Consider the following 19,419-nt stretch of genomic DNA (forward strand, 5'->3'; position numbering starts at 1 on the left):
CAGAAGTATAGTGGTTTAGTTTTCCTTTTGCATTACTGACTGTCTCCACTTCACTAGATTCTGACAATTAATTTATTTCTAATCGCAGCTAAATTACAGGCAGTGTGCAACTTGTAAACTGTTATGGAAGATTCAGCAAGAAGAAACAAATACTGTAGTTAATCAGGGAACAATTTATCCTGTTTCTTATTGCAAAATGCTATGCAAAATGATCAAAACTGCTATATAAAGCAAGTGCAAAGATGTGAAAAGTATTTTATTTGAGACAAAGTTTTTTATATAATTTAATATTTGTTTTGGAGTTTTGTTTCCAATCACCAATTTCTCTCCAGTATATGTATATATTTATTATATTCAAATGGGGAAACCTTTGATAAGCATTGCGCTTCTTTTTTTCTCCCTTTCCATGCATTTGTATAGCTTAAATATTGTATATCAATTAACATGGTGAATGTTTTTTTCTTTGTACCTGTCTCTCTAGATTATATTGTATATCAAAATATTTGTTTATACTTTCTTAAACAGTCATGTACTGTACACAATTGCAGGAAATAAATTGTTGTCATTGTCAAGCTAAGAGCCTGTAAGACAGCTAAACACAAAATTTTAATTTCAAGTTATACCGTGTATATATGCCAGCAGTTTTGAAATTTTTGTAACTACTTACAAAGTTACCACTTATCAAAGAGATTTAACAATCATCTCACACGAACTCAAGTATTCTTAAGATTTCTACGTCATTTTACTCTGTTATTGATTTTCGAAAGTACCTAAAAGCGCAGTTGACCCTGTTCATGACGTAATGTTATTATGTAGCAAAATCCATTTTTTTAACCATATTATAATGCATATGAGTATATACTATACATCCAATGTTAATTGATTTATCGACTAACTAAGGAATCAGTACCTTGTTTGAAATTATTGTAACTAATACAACGTTACCACTTATCAAATAGATTAAACAATCGTCTCACACAAACTCAAGTATTCCTAAGATTTCTTCCTCATTTTATCCTGTTATTGATTTCTAGATTACCTTAAGTGCAGTTTGACCCTGTTCATGTAGTAATATTATTATTTAGCTAAAATCAATTTTTTTTAACCTGATTATAATGTATAATAAGTATATACTATACATCCAATGTTAATAGATTTGTGGATGAATTAAGGTATCAGTGACTTTTTAAATGGGAGAAAATTGGAAATATTTCTATTTAGGTTGGATGGTTCTTCAAATTTTCCTATGGCGCAAAGACCTAAATTACAGCTTTTCTGTGAAATATAATTGACAGTCGTTGGAGCTGTAATAATTGTTTGGTTCTCTAAATATATATTATTGGTATTCAATGCGCGATGTTATACCGTAACGTGCATATCTACTTAAAACCGTACCATGCAATGATATTTTCTAGAATAGTGAGTTTGATGTATAAACCAGCAAATTTCAACTACTTATCAAAGATAAGGGTTGTTTTAATGTAAAGTTAAAATTTAGTGCTGCGTGTAGTGCATTTGGTTTCCATTTTTACCACCATGCAATATTATTAACTATATATAATATATACATAAAAGTATGTTGAAATATGGAGTATGTGCGATTGTGCGTGTTGCCCAAGTAGTTTATGAATTGGTAAATTTGGATCAAACTATTGCTTCTGGATGCAATCCTATCATCTTCATTTCTCATTTTGTTATATATCACTTTGACATTTGATGATGGTCAATTGGGATTACTGAATGGAACGTTAACACACACATGTACCGACTATCCCCTCCTTCAAACTTTCTTGATTATCTGTAAATGTACTTTTCTGTTTAATTTGGAACATATCAACACGGGAAGGGAATGTTCACGGCATTTTGGAAAAGCACTTTAAAATAAACAGAAAACTAACAATTTAACTTACATATAGCAAGGTGGACATTGTATTTACTTCGCTCCTCTCTTAATTACCTGTCTCCCACTCCATATCTGCACTTTCCCATCTACCTAAACTACACACTGGAACGTTTTAGCACTGCGCCCTCGCTCCCTGGGCACCGCCCACTTACACCTCCTTCCCAATCTACCACCTAGGAAGAAACTCGTAAGAAACGGGTGAAATTTGTTACGTAAAAGTCGCTAACAAAAATGTGTAGTTTCCTCCTTGTGGTAGATCCAGAAGGAGGTGTAAGTGGACGGCGCCCAGAGAGCGAGGGCACAGTGCTAAAACGTTTCCAGTACGTGTGTAGTTAGGTAGATGGAAAAGTGCAGATGTGGAGTGGGAGACAGGTAAGTATCATCGCTCGTAAAATCCCCAGACCAGTAACTTTGGGGGATTTAAGCATTTAAATATTGTGAAACTGCAATATACTGCTCAAAAGCAGAGGGAAAAAAAAAAAAAAAACCTAAAAGGGCTGTCTGAAAATGTGCTTCTACTAGAAATATACATAAATACAAACAAATTATGCACATAAAAAAAAATCAAATGCATATGAATGTATCAAAGTTAAGTCAAAGTGCACATAAGCTTGTATTTCATGATTTAAGTAATAATACAAACTTGCTTTAATTCAACCAAGCTAGTGTATAGTTGGTAAATGTGACAATTCAAACTTTTCATGGATCAAAATTTCAGTGTTCAACATAAGTATGATATTTTGGGCCAGGAATATCAGTGTGTCATTTACTACTTTACAGTAGGTTGCGAACAGTACTTGTTAAGGAAACTTATATTTGTGAAAGGATGCACTTTTTTCAATATGTTTCTCAAGGTTTCACGTGATATTGTTGAACCCATTATCTTCTCCTTAATTCCTTGTCACACAAATCGCAAGTCTACTTCAAGTTTACAAAGTCCTGTTATGGTTTTTATCTTGATCTACGACTCATAGTCCAAAACCTGTGGACCTGTACAGCTTGCACACAGTGTTAATTGTTCATGTTATATCTACAGGTATGTATACAATGAAATGACTTGCAATGATTTACTTTGAAACAAGTCTAAAGGAATTCCTGATTGGCCAATGCCTTCTCCAGTGGGAAATCTCAACCAATTAGATTCATTTTAACATTCTCTGACAGATAAATTCTCAACGATCACCTACAGATCAATTTCATGGAAATCGATGATCAATATTCATCGCTGTTAAAGGGAGGTATAGTACATGTTGCATGTTGAAACCATTATCCCAATTTTAGAAATGCCCTTAAAGGCCTTGCATTCCCAAAACTTGTTTCATGAAGTCACAGATCAATTTAAGCCCTCAACATTTCTCAATGTTTGGTCAGATACAGGAATTGTCGGAGAATTCTTCGACTGACATGATTAGTTTTCATTTGAAAAAGTTGAATTCTTTCCACATTGCATGATTGCAGGTTTTATCTCCGGCAGTTTCGGAATTTCATTTTCCATGAGTAGTCATCGTTGAAATGGCTCAGACTTTACGATGCGCAGCTCAGAGCATTTTGCAACGTGACAATTTGCAGTGAATTCATAAATATTTTATCTCCTAAAAGTGCAGTTCTCAATCTCTAGACATGACCTTCACTGCATCGTCTAATTTGTGTTGCACAAGGTTCACTGTCAAGGTTATTTATATCTGTAGATACATACATACTGTCAAGCGCATTGATATTGTGTATGAATGTTTCACACCATTACACCTATGTCCGTATGTTTGTTCATATCTCCACTTTCAATATTTTGATATGCATGTACTGTGTTGTACACATGGGAACAAATCACAAGGAATTTAGTTAAACATCTACATTTTTTAGGATACATTGTTAAAGCCATTTCATGTTTATAAATTCAAATTAAGGATCTTAATTAATTGCAAGCAAATCAGTTGAGCTCCTGGAAGATCGAGATAATCAACAAGCATGATGTCACAGTACAATACAAAACAAGACTTACAGCATTTTTGATAATTAACATTAACTCTACATAGTGCATGGAAGGAAAGCTGGGCATATTGTGTTAATATGAACCCCTGCTGTACAGTAGACTTCTACCTTTGAGTAGTAATACCAGCCTTACTGAATTTTCAGTTTTTTATTACTTGTGGAGCGTAGCAGCGAACTACCACATGTGAAAAGAAGGGCTCTTTAATACACTTCATAGTGTGATTTAAAATTGCAATGTCTTTGATATTTGATTTAATATATGCTGGTATGTTTTCTATCCTATAATATATACAGTGAATTCATTGAGGCCTGGAGAGCTATATACTTATACTGTAGTCAGCCACAAGGAGTCATCTAATACAGTCCTTCAGTTAAATTATTAACTGGGTATGAAAAAGTGATTTATCTTTGTGACTGCATATGGGATTATATAATCTGACGAAGGAGTAAGGATCATCTCATCGGATCAGACTTCCTCCACTATTAACTGGTGAGTGCAGGTGTACACAATATTTTGAAAAATAGTCAACAAGTTAGCAGAGACTTGGTACTACAATTAATGGAAATGTTTAATTAGGGATATATACCCAAATGCATCTTATATAAAAAAAATATATATATATATAAAAAATTAAATGTCAGTTTTTGTAGTGTTGTTTTGCCAAGGTATATTGACTTGATAAATGGATAAATTGGTGTATCATAGATGGTCGATGGAGTAAAAGTTATGCATATTGGCTAAAGCCAAAAGTAGTCACTTGACTCAGTTCTAGGAGTTTCAGTCAGGTGCGTAGCCAGGAATTTGCCAAGGGAGGGGCGGAAACTGTAGATTCGGCATTGCAAACTAAGCGTAGCCCCACCATGTGTTGGCGCAAAGCGTACAAGAAAATTTTGGCTGAAAATGCCTCCCAGATCGCTGGAAATGGCACTTCCCAGGCCTTGTAAGTTGCATCTTAGCATTTTCTTTTTTGAAAATACTAGCGATATCATAAAAACATTAAAAAAAATAATACAAATATGCTCAAGGCAGGGGGCGGCTGCCCCTTTCGCCCCACCTTGGCTACGCGCCTGGTTTCAGTTCAAATATTACTTCCTTTGCTTTGCTCCTCGCTAATGAGTAGGGAGGTCATTGGCCAGCGGGTTCCGGTCATTATAGAAAGCACATCGTAGTGTTAAAAGGTTACAAGTTCCCTCCCTGCATGTTAGAGCAAGAGTGCTGGGACCTAAGCCCGGGTCACATCTGCGCCATTCAACACGCGATTGAACTCACAAGACAATTGAAGGTTGAATCGCGTAGTTAGACACGGGTATCAATTTGTTGCGCAATAAAAGTTGCGCCGTCGATTTGGGTTGATTTGCAATAGAGCAATGTCCTAATCAGCGCAACTTCTTAGAAGCAACTTTTCTGATTCGCGTGATTTTAGTTGCAAGTTGAATCGCGTGTTGAATCGCGCAGATGTGACCCTGCCTTATGAGGAGACAGGTAAGTTTGTCACTGGTAAATATTCAAACAGTCAAGTTTGGGATATCCAGAGACATTAACCAATGTTGGTAAGTTGAATCGTGATCATGGTGTTAGTCTTTACGAGCATGTTCAGGAATTCTGTCTGTCCCAAGCTTTTGCACCCAGCTGCCCTTCCCTTCTTTCTTTCTTCTCCCTACCCCCCACACCCCCCACCTTTGTTTTTGTACGATGCAGTAAACTGTTGATAAACAAAGATGATTCAATTTTAATTTTGGAGTGTAGATGTGTAACCAGAAAACCTGATGTAAGATGCAAGGCATCACTTCACACAGACCTCTATTTTATGATCCCCTTCGTTACACAGAACACAAGTAACGAGATCTCTCTTTGTTCTTAATAAGCTGTATGTAACTTGATTCTCCTAGCATCATGTCTTGATCTACAGCTTACAGTTTTCACTGGTGGCAGACTAAATCTTTGTGACTATCTATTTTCCTGTATTTTCGTTATACTCTTCTGTTAGGACCGACTTTACTTAAGTGCACCCCACTGCTGTTCCTCTGTTACCATTTGAAATTTGCATCTGATGAAAATACATTTCTCCTGGGATGGCTTACTCATAAAATGCAGAAATTGACACAAGAGGCTCATTTGATTCGTTCACTTTTTCAAAGTCTTAGAAAGGCTAGATATCTGTATTTGGATTGATGCAGTGTTTGTCCGTTAAACTTGGATGGTGCCTGAGCTACTGTACAATTTATGTTAATGTTTGGTCTAAGGGGAGAACTGCCATATATCCTGTGTCATCTCATCTACAGTACAGACGTTTATTACACTTCAAGGAAGTGGAGACTGCAGTCGGCATTTATACTGTTCATTGGGATTAGCATCTGTTGTAAACAGATGTATATTACACTTCAAGGAAGTGGAGACTGCAGTCGGCATTTATACTGTTCATTGGGATTAGCATCTGTTGTAAACAGATGTATATTACACTTCAAGGAAGTGGAGACTGCAGTCGGCATTTATACTGTTCATTGGGATTAGCATCTGTTGTAAACAGATCTATATTACACTTCAAGGAAGTGGAGACTGCAGTCGGCATTTATACTGTTCATTGGGATTAGCATCTGTTGTAAACAGATGTATATAACACTGCAAGGAAGTGGAGACTGCAGTCGGCAGTTAAAGTGTGCATTGGGATTAGCATCTGTTGTAAACAGATGTTTATTACACTTCAAGGAAGTGGAGACTGCAGTCAGCATTTACACTATACATTAATAGGATTAGCATCTGTTGTAAACAGATGTTTATAACACTTCAAGGAAGTGGAGACTGCAGTCAGCATTTACACTATGCATTAATGGGATTAGCATCTGTTGTAATTCCAAGTACACTATAAATTTACTGCATCTCTAATATCGCTACAAATAACAGTAATTATAAAGCAAACTTAACTGTATGTAATTGGCCTAGACACCAACAAGATGATCAGCGTACATACAGTTAATGTGTATAATATTTATCTGACATTTCAGGGACTTTAAATAGTCCAGAGTATCGGAATCAAATAAGTATTTAAGTTGAAGTTTTGGGGACAATTTGAGAATGAGAAGGGTGTATCTTGTAAAACGTAGACACTAGTCCATGACAATTTTTGTCGCATTTTAAAATAGTAATTATAAGCAACTTCATCAAAAAGCCCTTTTCCAAGTTGATTTTTCAAGTGTGCATTTCATACTGTTTTACTTACTCTGTTTGTTCAGGATATAAGAATTATTGGCTTATTCGTTGGCCTGCAGAATTCCTAAAATGCATGGTGGTCAAGACAAGTATCAAACTTAGATCAAGGATTATCAGAATTATCTGAAATTCGTGTTGGTGTGCCTCAGGGGGATCCACTTTCTGCTGCACGTACAGCTGCATATACACAGATGAAGAAGATGAAGTGAACACATTTCTGTCACTATGATCAATGATACTGCCATAACATTCAAAATTGCCCAATGTGCTGTTGATAATATATATGTATATAGTATGTGTAAATATAAGGCAGTCAAATGAATTTGTTGTTTAACCCAAAGAATCAAACTTAATGCATGCTATCATCACAGTCCATGAGTATCATACAGGGATCTGAATTTGCAAACGTTGTTAAAACTGAATATTTAGGGCCGTATTTAATATTTATCGACAAAAATCGTGACTTTTTCATGCCATATATCTAAAGTAATGAGTAAAAGTTCATTACACTGTATCAAGCTTAGCTTACATTGTGCCATTCTTTAAATCAAGATAGCTAGAAATGTTTTTAGTTCTGTTATTTTACCGAGCCCATTTATCTATCCAGTACCTGCAGTATGGTATCGTTTAATATTGCAAACAGAGATTGTGAGACAGATAACTGAAATTTATAGGTTATATACTTCAGCATGTAAACAGTGCAGGTAATCATGGAACATAATTGAATGGTAAGATTCGCCATATTCCAATTTAGCTCTTAATTATATAACGTTCATTGACAGCTTTTATGGCTACCACCAACCTTAGATAAAACTTTTGGTGCCCACTACTGTCAAAAACTTGCGCCACTTATGAGGGTGGGGGGGGGATATGACACCTTGCCTCCTCCCCCTCTTTTTCTTAAAGTTTTCATTTCGTATTTAAGTATATTATGAAAATAAAAATATTATTCCCATATTTTGATCCTATGCCCGATGGACTGCAGCACCTTAATTGGCTGGTGGTAAGAAGATTCAAAACTAAGAAAATTTAACTTTTTGTTATGACGCAAAAGTGCTTGGTCTCTACAACATGTTTAAATGATGCTAAATGGCTACCCGACCTCAGCTGTCCTATTTATACAGTGGCACCTTACTAGTGCCATTTTTTTGCAACCTGACCAAACTGTCCAAACTGTGACCCTTTATCTGAAATGACCACTAGTACAAAATGGAGTGTCTCTTCCGAGCTTTCACCTTTCGTACCGTATCATATGAATGACCACTGAATAAGGTGTAGAATATGCAGTTTGTGAGTTATTATTTATTAATGTTAAACTGTACACCAGAAGTGCCATGATATTGATCTCTCCCATAGTAGGCCATATGAGTTTAACAATTGGCATCTGGGTCAAGTTGTTCCATTTTCAAATGGTGCGCAATATATCACCTTCTTTTTATGCCCCCCCCCTTTTTCGTTTACTTTCATTAATTGACAGTTGTTTTTTTGTTTTGTTTTTTAATCCAAAATATGAACAGTTGTTCAATAATTAGTTGCTTCCACATTAGTTATTGTTTTTTACTGCATACATGTGACCTCTCGCTGCCCTTTCAAATGAAAACAAGTATGGATATTTTCTTTAAATACAGTTTAATTCTGATGTAAAATCCAGACTTAATTTTAAAATGTGTGAATTTTAGCATGTTTATTTTCCCTTTCTTGTTGTTTTGATTATTACAGCAGACTACTACAATGGTGATTTTAAAATCTGAAATTAAGCCAGCAAAAACAGCCGCTTTAATAAATAACAGTCATTTTGGAGATCTTAGAGAAATTGTAACAGCAAATGAAAATCAAGTTAATTAATAATGTACATGATATCAGTCTATCATTAAAAATATTCCTCTCTGATGACATCACCATAGGTTTTTGTGTCTACAGTACATGCTTTACTGAGTATAATGGACCCCTGTGGTACTCTACCTGTCTCCCTACAGCAATGTCCCACCCCCACCCCCCCCCACCAAGTGTCTCCTGCAGTACTGTATAGCTAGCTATCTTGTAACATTACTGTCCCATCGCAGTGTCTCCAGTGCAGTGTTTGAATTAATTTGTTGCCATGACTAATGGCAAGTGTTAGGGGAACATTATAACAATTTCTTCTACAAGTTGAACTGCTGTAATTCTACTAGTCCTTCGGTACTGTCCCCAGGTAGTACTGTCTCCCTGCAGTACTGTCCCCACACAGTACTGTCCCACTGCAGTACTATTCCTGCAATACTGTCACCCAGCAGTACTGTCCCCATACAGTACTGTCCCACTGCAGTACTATTCCCTGCAGTACTGTCCCTAGGCAATACTGTCACTCAGGCAGTACTGTCCCCATACAGTACTGTCCCACTGCAGTACTGTTCCTAGGCAACAGTCTTTCAGGCAGTACTGTCCCCCTGCAGTATTGTCCCATACAGTACTGTCCCACTGCAGTACTATTCCCTGCAGTACTGTCCCTAGGCAATTCTGTCACTCAGGCAGTACTGTCCCCATACAGTACTGTCCCACTGCAGTACTATTCCCTGCAGTACTGTTCCTAGGCAACAGTCTTCCAGGCAGTACTGTCCCCCTGCAGTATTGTCCCATACAGTACTGTCCCACTGCAGTACTATTCCCTGCAGTACTGTTCCTAGGCAATACTGTCTTCCAGGCAGTACTGTCTCCCAGCAGCATAGGCATACCAGGGAGCTGCTACTCTAACAGCTCCCTGGGCGTACGAGGCAGGGGGAAGACTGCCCCCCAAATTTCCAGAGGACAAGAAATTCGGGCAAAAGTCCTGAAAAATTCGGGCAGCCTAAAAGGAGAAAAAAAAGAAAAAAAAAATTAAATATGCAGTAGCTTGCCCGAATCTTTGTTCAATTTTTTGCCCGACAGTTCCGTGGAGAGCGTTTTGTGTTATTTGTTTGGTGACATTAATATAAATACAGGCCTAATTATTTTCTTAATTTAGCATCATGATGCCCAAATATTTCTGTGTAACACCACTGTAAGCGCAGCTCATCTGGGCTACCACGCTTTTTGCACTATCGTCCAAAATGTATGTTTTTCTGGAGGTAGCTGAGTACTGTGTTAAAATAATAAATACGGTAACTAAATAGGAGCTTAAAAATTAAACTGTCCAATTTTTCCCCTTCAAAGTGATGTTAACATTTTTTCTTCTTCTAATTTACCAAATTTTTGGGGAAGTGTAAATTTCTAAAATGTGAGATTATGAAAAAATAAAGAATGTTTAGATGCAACTTGCAAGGCCTCAGAAGTGCCATTTCCGGCAATCTGAGAGGCATTTTGGCAAAAAAATTCTTATACGCTATGCGCCAACCCATGGTGGCGCTCCGCTTAGAAAGTGTCACAGGAAATTTTGGGCACAAAGTTTCTGCCCCCCATACCGAAATGGTCCTGTACGCCTATGCCCAGCAGGATACTGTCCCCATATAGTACAGTCCCACTGCAGAACTATTCGCTGCAGTACTGTCCCTAGGCAATACTGTCTTCCAGGCAGTACTGTCACCCAGCAGTATTGTTCCTATACAGTATTATCCCCCTGCACTGTTATCCCCTGCAGAAGTGTCGCCCTGCAGTACTGTCCCCATGTAGTACTGTCCCCACGCAGTACCGGCAATCACTATACAATCCAACACTAGCAACCACTATACAATTCCATGCTTACAATTACTATATACAGTACATTTACTCGATGTGGAAATAACAAAAACTGCATAGAAAGAAACAGACTCACATTATTTTTGGATGAGTGCCTCAAGTGTTTGTGTTTTAGCACACTTTGCTCAAGGTTATTCCATATTTTTCATATTTAATGGATGCTCATTAGTTATGCAAATTAGTACATTCTATACACATTTTCTCCAAACAACCTCTCAATCTTGCACGGAACTGTCGTGATTGAAACCCTTGGTGAAATGAAACGAAAGAATTGCAAATTTATATAGGATTTTTCATTTTAATGTTAGATCTTTCTGAAATGCAAGAAACTGTGAAAAGTGGATCGAATCTCTGGAAGCTTTAAGTTTTGTTTGTCTGCAAACTTACTAAAATGAAAAAATCCAGAAAGTCATCAATCATATTGGCATGGAATCCTTGCAGCTTTGATTTTCTCTGTAAAATTATCTACAATAATAATAATAATAATAAATGATGTGAAGTTAACCGAAGCATGTGAAGAAGGCAAGAAAAGCTAAACATTTTGAACATTGTGTACAGAGAGAGTTAACTCTCTTAAGTACGTAGGCACTTGTGTGGCCTTCACATATTACTGATGATTTTAACAGATCTTCGCGAGGCACTTTCCTTTTTCGTGAGCCACTTTTATGGACAATAAAATTACCTGACAATGAAATAACCCTTTTGGATATATATATGATGTTCTGCTCATTTGTCAGTAGGAAGCCTTTATCTCCCCTTCTTCTCCGCATTTTTTTTTACCAACATTTATCTGTACAATTCAGAGTTTTTCACTCACTTCAAACGTATCTGTCTCCAGTTTAAGCAAGACAGCACCCCAGTCTTCCTATCACACATCAAATTATAATGTACTAAACACGGTTCCACATACATCTGTGCAGTTATCATCTAATCCTGAACTTCTGAGTCAATGCCCGGACCTTCAGTAGGTCATTTTTCTTTTTTCATTGCTTATGAACATCTACAGTAAAGCATGTATGAAATCTCAATGGTTTTCCCTCTTTTTCTGTCTGTTTTTCTAGCTCTTTGTTTATTTATTTATTTCTTTTGTTTTGACTGCAACTTTTTCATTTGCATAATTTCATAGTTTCCATCTATTGCATTCCTTCATGACTAGTTCGGAACTAGTTTTTCAAACATATATATTTTATATTCAATCTTGGGTCCCATGCAGGTACATTAATACACTACCGTCTTTATAATACATTTGTCATCAATAATACATGGACTGTAAATATAGCTGTGAGCTTGGGGCTTGGGGCTTTTATTTCTTGCAAACCTGTAATACATTTATATTAAGCAATCATTATTTTCACAGATAACGTTAAATCAATGTTTAACGCCCATTTTAACTCCAATAAATTGAGTTACCACTTTTTTTATATTTCAGATAAATAAAAGAGAGAAAAATGGGTGCATGTTGGTCAGTCACGTCGCCGAGGGGACGAAATCCCGAGAGCGCATCCAGTGGAGGTCCGGTCAAGAAAAACAGGACACATTTGATGATGTTCCAGAATCGAAGAGGAAATAGCAACAACACTAATCCCCCAAAGGGAAAGACTGCTAGGAAACTATGATGTACACGGAATCCAACCGTCATCGGAATTCTTACTGGGATTGGAAACAATTAGTGAAATATAGTGAAGTGAATGTGTTAAGATGCACGGTTTACTATTGGAGGAAGTTTTCGTAGCCCCTGTACCACCGGCCTATATGAGGTACTGCTTCAAGGACAGGGTTACTGTGAGGTAATCCAAAAAAGGATACAAAAACGCAACGAAAAACCGTGAGCTGTTCGGGAGAGTGGAATAAATTGTAAAATAAATTTTCCTTCTTAAATATCAGTATGTCATTATTTATGATCGTTATTATTATGATTAGCATACTATATTATCATAATGATTATTATTATTAGTGGGTTTTCTCTATTGTATCTTCTTCTTTTTATTTATTTATTTTCTTTCATTGCAAAGTTTGATATATACTGTAAACCCAGCTGTAAGCAATTCTCAATCAGAGAGCATAAATGCAGCTACTGTGGCGTGAATGAACACCTTTACATTGGGGGGGGGGAGGGGTGTAAGTCAAGTTCATTACTTCACTTCGCCCTCTTGCAGTTTTGTGTGTGTGTTGAGCTGTGAAGCGTATGAGTACACTCATTACCAATCTTAGTGGAAGAGATTGATAATGCCCAAGACGAAACTGAAGTAACGCTAGGTTACAGTGTAAGAACAACAATTTATCAGCTTACGTGATCAGGGGAAGTGCATGGTGATACATGGGACCTCACTTCAAGGAATAAATGGGTGCTTGGGTACTGCATTACCTTGTTGTGAATTCATCTGTGAAGGTTTTGATAAACACAGCAAATAAGCCAAATGTTTGGCCGTCCTTGGCTTTTCTATTGATACCATCATGATTGCTGCTCATATTTCCTTCCCACCCCACCCCTCCCCTTGCCCAGACTCACCTCTGGGTACTTTTATTGATGTGATCAGCAGACAATCTACAAAAGTAGAAAGGGAGGATTAACATATTAATGGCCCCCTAAGACAAGAAACACTTATTTAAGCTAAATGAAAAGTTGGATAAAATTGCCATGTTTTTCCCGTATTGCCCATGACTGACTTTGAGAGACTATGTAATGCATCATTCATTAGTTTAATAAGAATCATTCTTAATAATTCGTAGTCTCCTTTAGTCTCTTCCGCATGGTGGAGTGTCTTGTTTGATTTTCATGTTTCATCTTCTCAACCCATACAAAGTATACCTTATCAATAACTGAATCCTGTCACAAATATCTCAGAGGTAATAGCTAAGTTATAATTCTCTGTCATCTTGCCAAGATCATCGAGATTATTTTTAATGTGCAGCCTTTCTGAGGGACTTAGCATGGGCATTATTGATATTTTTTTATAGCCTAAACTAGGGGAAATAATTAAAAGCCTGTCTGATAAAAATTGTATAATAATGCAAATTTTTATTTTTTTGGTTTCTTTGTTACCGGTATATAGTTAGCACACTCATTGACCAAGAATGTATATGTAATTTACAAATTTGTCAATAATTTCCATAATTTTTACAACAACGAAAATCCTAGAGGTTGCCTTAATTTGCTCCACTGCGGACATTAAATTGGATGGTCAAAATGTTTCAAACCAGCAACCTTAATGTTAATGAGCTGTTAAATATTAATAAGCTTGTTGAATGTAATTAGTATGCTGTTTATTTCGTGCTTCAAAGAGTCATGCCTGAAAAATGTGTAAATTGTCAGATCTGTTTCAATAAATCAGACTATTTGATTTGAGTGCATTAAACCACTGTTGAGTTTGTATGATAATAATATAGTAAAAAGTTTGTAAATTTCCTTTTTTTTTTTCCTTCCTGCTTTTTTTGAGGACTTCAGAAATCCCTACAGTTTGTTTTCCAGTGTGATGACATTGCATAAACCTCACATATACCATAAGCCTACTTTTGATGCATTTGGAGATGAACACTTAAGTAGGTTGTTATAAAACTTGAAAATGCCAAAAATTGGCAGTTTTATTCCCTGAAGATTGACCTTTTTTTTTTCTATGTGAAATTAGTGAAGAGTTTAAACCGGTTCTTTCCAGGCTGGCACTAACAGTTCAGTAAAACTGATGCAAACTTCATTTGTTATCATTCCTAAGTCTTCTTTTTGACATTTAACATTTGTCACCGAAAATGGAGTCTCTCTCGGCAAAGGTCATCCTGCTTTCTTTAAACCACTTGACAATAATCACGCTAACATGGCAGCAAATTGCTAGACATGAATTGAGAGTAAGAAGATAAAAGGTGTATACTGCCAAGTGACCATGAAATGACACATTAGGTACGGTATCTCATAAGACCAAGATTATCATATGGATGAAGGTTGAAAATGAGCAAGTGTTGGCTTCCTAACCCATCGGAAATAGTCAACTATGAAGGGAAAAAAAATGGGAAAAAAATATATTAAAAAAAAAAAACTTTCTTGACTTGAAAATGCACTTCAACAGACATTTTTTGTTGTTGTTAATTTTATTATATTGATATTACTCCAGATGATTAAGCCTTTACTTTCTGTGACTTTTGGCAGCAAGAGCATGAAACGACCTACAGTACTTTGATAACAGATGAGTCTGTATATTAAATAATCTACATATAATAATTGGGACTGTAAGTTATACAAGTTATATTACTTGTTGAGACTAAATTAACCAAGGTTATTGCACCTACTTGGATGAACAGAAACACTTTTATATTTCATAAGTAACTTCAATGAATCATGTTTAAAAGATGTTTAAACCATGAATCTTACTCTAAATTAGAATGATTATTGTTATCAACAATCCAGACTAACTTATATCTATAAAATATGATTTTCAACAAGACAGAACTTTAAGCTTCTTAAACAGCTTGAGTCGTAGCAGCAAAAATGTTTTCTGTTGACCTGTTCTTTTAACATACATTACAGTCGATTTAATAAATGAAACATATCCGTGGAACTTTGAGAAGTCTAAATTCTTTAACAACCAACCAAGGATACCTTGATGTGCTCTGTCAAAATTGTATGCTCATAGAGGCATATGGTAATTTATTGACTGCTCCCTTCGTAATTTCAAATATTTCAAGCTTCTTAATTAGTGTCCTGTTGCTTCTTGGTTGGAGACAGTCCTTACTTTAGCACTGGTTCTAAGATCTGTTTCACTTGGCAGTTGTCATTGAGAATGCATGAAAGGTCAATAAATTTGTTAGGCTTTGAATTCCAAGCATAACATATTGCCAGGCGCAGGCCGGTAAAAGAACTCAAATCTCCATTCTGCCTAAATCTCTTTCATATGTTGCATAGATATTGCCTCCTTACTGAAATGTTTTAAGAGTATTCATGTATAACCTTCCAAGCAAGTAAATGTAATTTGACTGTGATTAACCTAATGTGGTGGTATAATAGGGTATGTACCTGTGAATGTTCAGAAATGCTGTTGTATGTAACTGACTCTGACATCAATTTATGAAGGAATTGTGGCAATGGTTTGGCAAGATAATAGCAATGTAAATTACCATCGACTACTGAGAAAACAAGTTCACCGGCTTTGAATCTGATCATGAGAGCGTGGTGGCCAATTGGCTAAGGCGTCGGACTCGTGATCCAAGGATTGCTGGTTCGATTCATGCCTAGTTCATTACGTTGTGTCCTTGGGCAAGATGCTTTATCTCACTTGCCTCTCTCCACCCAGGGGTTAAATTGGTGGGTACCTGTGAGGTAACTTGTCATTGGGCGCAGTATATAACTGCTGCCGACTGGAGGGATTGTCTTTGGGACAGGTTATCATTGACCAGGGGTAATATAACGTCTGTAAGGCGCTTTGAGACCTATCACTGGTGTAAAGCGCCATATAAAAATCAAATATTAATATTATTATTATTTTTATTAAAAATTGTGAAAATGATCTCATATTGACTCTACAGGATGTTTAAAAGCACAAGTAGTGTTTGTTTGTTTGTTTGCATCCAATAAATCATCTCTTAAATTGCTCTCTCTTTCTACACCTGATAATTCTGTTGTTTTGCAACGTCACAGACCAAGATTTACCTATTGAAAAAAATAATTTGCAACAAACCTTTTGGGGATTGTATCTTTGCAAGTTAAAATAAACACATTGTTTTCAATTTCTAATTGGAGCAAGCAAAATATAATAGCAACCTTGGGCATGTGTATGTGGCGAAAAAATAAAAATATTCAAAGAGTTGCATTTAGCTGGTAAATAAGTAATAAGTTAATGATGACAACTGCTGGCCAGATTCTAATATGAAATATAGACTAGGCCATCCGTTTGCTGTCTGTCTAGACTATGAATGTGTTGTCGGCCTAGGCAAGGTTTTGATGCTCGTCTTGACAAACAAATTGAACAGTAGTAGTAGTATGTATGCTATATGATTAAATCAAGGCTGTGTTTTGTCGTGTTGGAGTCAGTATGTTGTTATCGCAACCAGCTGCTGCTCAGACAGTTAATAAAAAATAAAAAATAAAAAAATATTAAAAAAAAAAAGAAAAATATGTGGGCATATGATCTGCTCTTAACCGACGATCATTTCAGATTAGACTATATGTAGCTGATACAGCAGAATACATTACAGATACGGTGCTCTAGGAGATAAATTGATCTTATGTTATCTTTTTACTTGAAGGATATAGAACTGAAGATTGGTTGTATCTCAGGTAGGATTCAGGGTTTGCAGACACAGGTTTATATTTCATTATGAGAGGTACTACTATAAAAGCTTTATGTGCAACTTGGTTTAACGTTGTTTTTTTTTTTGTTTTTTTTTCTCATTTGCAACTTCTGTTTCTTCCTGTTTGGTTTTACTTATTTTATGAGAGAGGTTAGACAGGGTAGAAGGGAAGAGGGGGGAGGGAAGGGGAGGGGGCGATAGAGAGTAAAATAATGAAATGTTTCTGTTGGTTTAGCTATTGTTCTGAACATAGCCTATGAATATTGTCCTTGGAACTCAGAGACTTGTATAACCGATCCCACTCTCCCTGACTGCACGTGCTCCCCCACTTCACAGCTGTTTGTTTGGATGTGGTATTGTAAACTATATGCTGTAATGTGGGTAGTAATGTGTTTGTGATGCCCATCTTTTGTGTAGATGTGCCCCATTGTTTGTGGGTCACATCTGATGCATATTGATGAGTGGGCGGGGCTTAACGTAAAATTCTTATATTGGCAATATCTCTTCAACTGTATGTCTGATTTAGGTCATACGTGGTATGGTGATGTCAGTTGATGATAGGTACATGGACATATATTCAAGAAATTCATTCTCAATATCATTCCTGAATGGGCGTGGCTAGAGTGTTATCACAGTTATGAGCTTGTAAACACTATAGACAACAAGTTGAATCAATGTCATACTGGTAGGTAGTTGTGCCATATTGTTTGTGGTTCCCATCTCAGGAATATTCTCCAAAATTAAAGCTACAATAAATCTGTCAATTCTCCAATGGTATGGTTTTCTTTTGGTTGAACATAGTCTGGTCAAATTCAGTTCAGTGAAGTTTTGTAAAAAGGCTCTTTAAGTCTTTCATAGAACATACAGTCATCCAGGAAAGGTCAAGAAAAGTTGATCTGTAGTATTTTTTTAAGCACACTAAGTGGCCAGTTAGCCAGTTACACCTTCTGATCTTCAAGGGATCAACAGGTTATCTCGATTGGTGGAATAATTGGCACAAGGGATCAAAAGGTTATGTCAGTTGCTCTCAGATTGGCAATTTGTTGTGTCATTTATAGCAGATGACTTGAGGCTTGCCAAAATATTTCTCAAGCTCATTAAAACAATCTAAGGTAGAGCTCTATGTCTAAACACATCTTAAAGGAAGTTGCATTAAGAATTGAAATAGCAATTCTATAAAAAGTGTAAAATCATTACCAGTGAATCAAATGGTTGATGCTTTGTCAACATGATAAATGATTCCTGATACCTTTCTTTGTATGTTACCACATCTAGTCAATAGATAATCCTCTTCATTTTGGTCAGCACAAATTCATGTAAATTAACATGTATGCCTTCCCACACTATGGCCATGTTTGAGTGTCGTAACCACTAAACGTTTTTGTTTACTGGTTACATTTTTAATAGGTTTCGTAGGTGACCTTATCACTGCCCATGAATGCCTTCACCCTCCCCAACATATACAATAAGAAAATCCCTTAAAGTAGCTCAACCCTCTTCAAATGATTCATTTTGAGCTGTGAGTGTGAACTGAAATTTCTCAACATTGAGAGGGCTTGTATATAATTTTTATTTTGTAAGAGAGTGTGTAGTGTTTCTTGATTGTATGATTTAGGATTTCTCATACGATACATATACTAAGGTGTCATGAAATTAACAAATGTTTGCAATATTTTACAGAGACGAAGAGATTTTGTGGTCCTAGGCATAGGGGGCAGGGGGCTGGGGCGGCTGCAGCCCCCCCAACCAAACACTTTTTGTGAAAATTCGGGCAATATGCTGCAAATTTTTCGGGCACCTACTGAAAGAAGAATAATTTGCAATGTGTTTTTCAATGGTTAAACTGATATTATTATGATCATTTTTATTGTAACGACTTCCCCAATAATTGTAACCAATATGGAAGGGTAATAACACGGAAAATGATGGTATGTTATTGGCATGTGATGTAATAACCGATGAATGCCTATATGATATGCACATTAAACTTGCTGAACATGCACGGAGCGCCCGAAAAACTTTGGTTATATTTTTCGGGCAAGTCGTTACAGCTCTCCCCCCCCCCCCTCTCCCCCGAAATCAAATTAGGCTCCTATACGCCTATGGTCCTAGGTCAAATCACTTCTGAAGAGAGCATTGTTCAGAGTAAGAGACATTGAAGACTAACTGAGTCTGTCCCTCATAATGCAAGTCCTTGATTCCACCCATACTACCTTTTTAAGTCCTCAGATTTGATTATTTAAAAGTTCTTTTTAATATCTTTTCATATAAAGGACAATTTTTCCTAGAGCTAATGTGCATTTAATATATGCAATTAATCTATTAATGTGATATAGTCAATGTAAGTAGACTA

General features: G+C 36.4%; 1 long non-coding RNA gene across 1 annotated transcript in view; it reads left to right on the top strand.

Moving 5' to 3' along the window:
* Positions 1 to 18,817, top strand: part of LOC139971594 (uncharacterized) — a 30,316-nt gene extending 11,499 nt beyond the window's left edge. Inside the window, exons 2-3 of the long non-coding RNA XR_011794430.1 lie at positions 4,187 to 4,382; positions 12,220 to 18,817. This is a non-coding gene — a long non-coding RNA (uncharacterized lncRNA). The remainder of the gene's footprint in view (positions 1 to 4,186; positions 4,383 to 12,219) is intronic.
* The last annotated feature ends 602 nt before the right edge of the window (positions 18,818 to 19,419 follow it).

This window comes from Apostichopus japonicus, chromosome 8, assembly GCF_037975245.1.
Source record: "Apostichopus japonicus isolate 1M-3 chromosome 8, ASM3797524v1, whole genome shotgun sequence".
Taxonomy (NCBI): Eukaryota; Metazoa; Echinodermata; class Holothuroidea; order Aspidochirotida; family Stichopodidae; genus Apostichopus; species Apostichopus japonicus.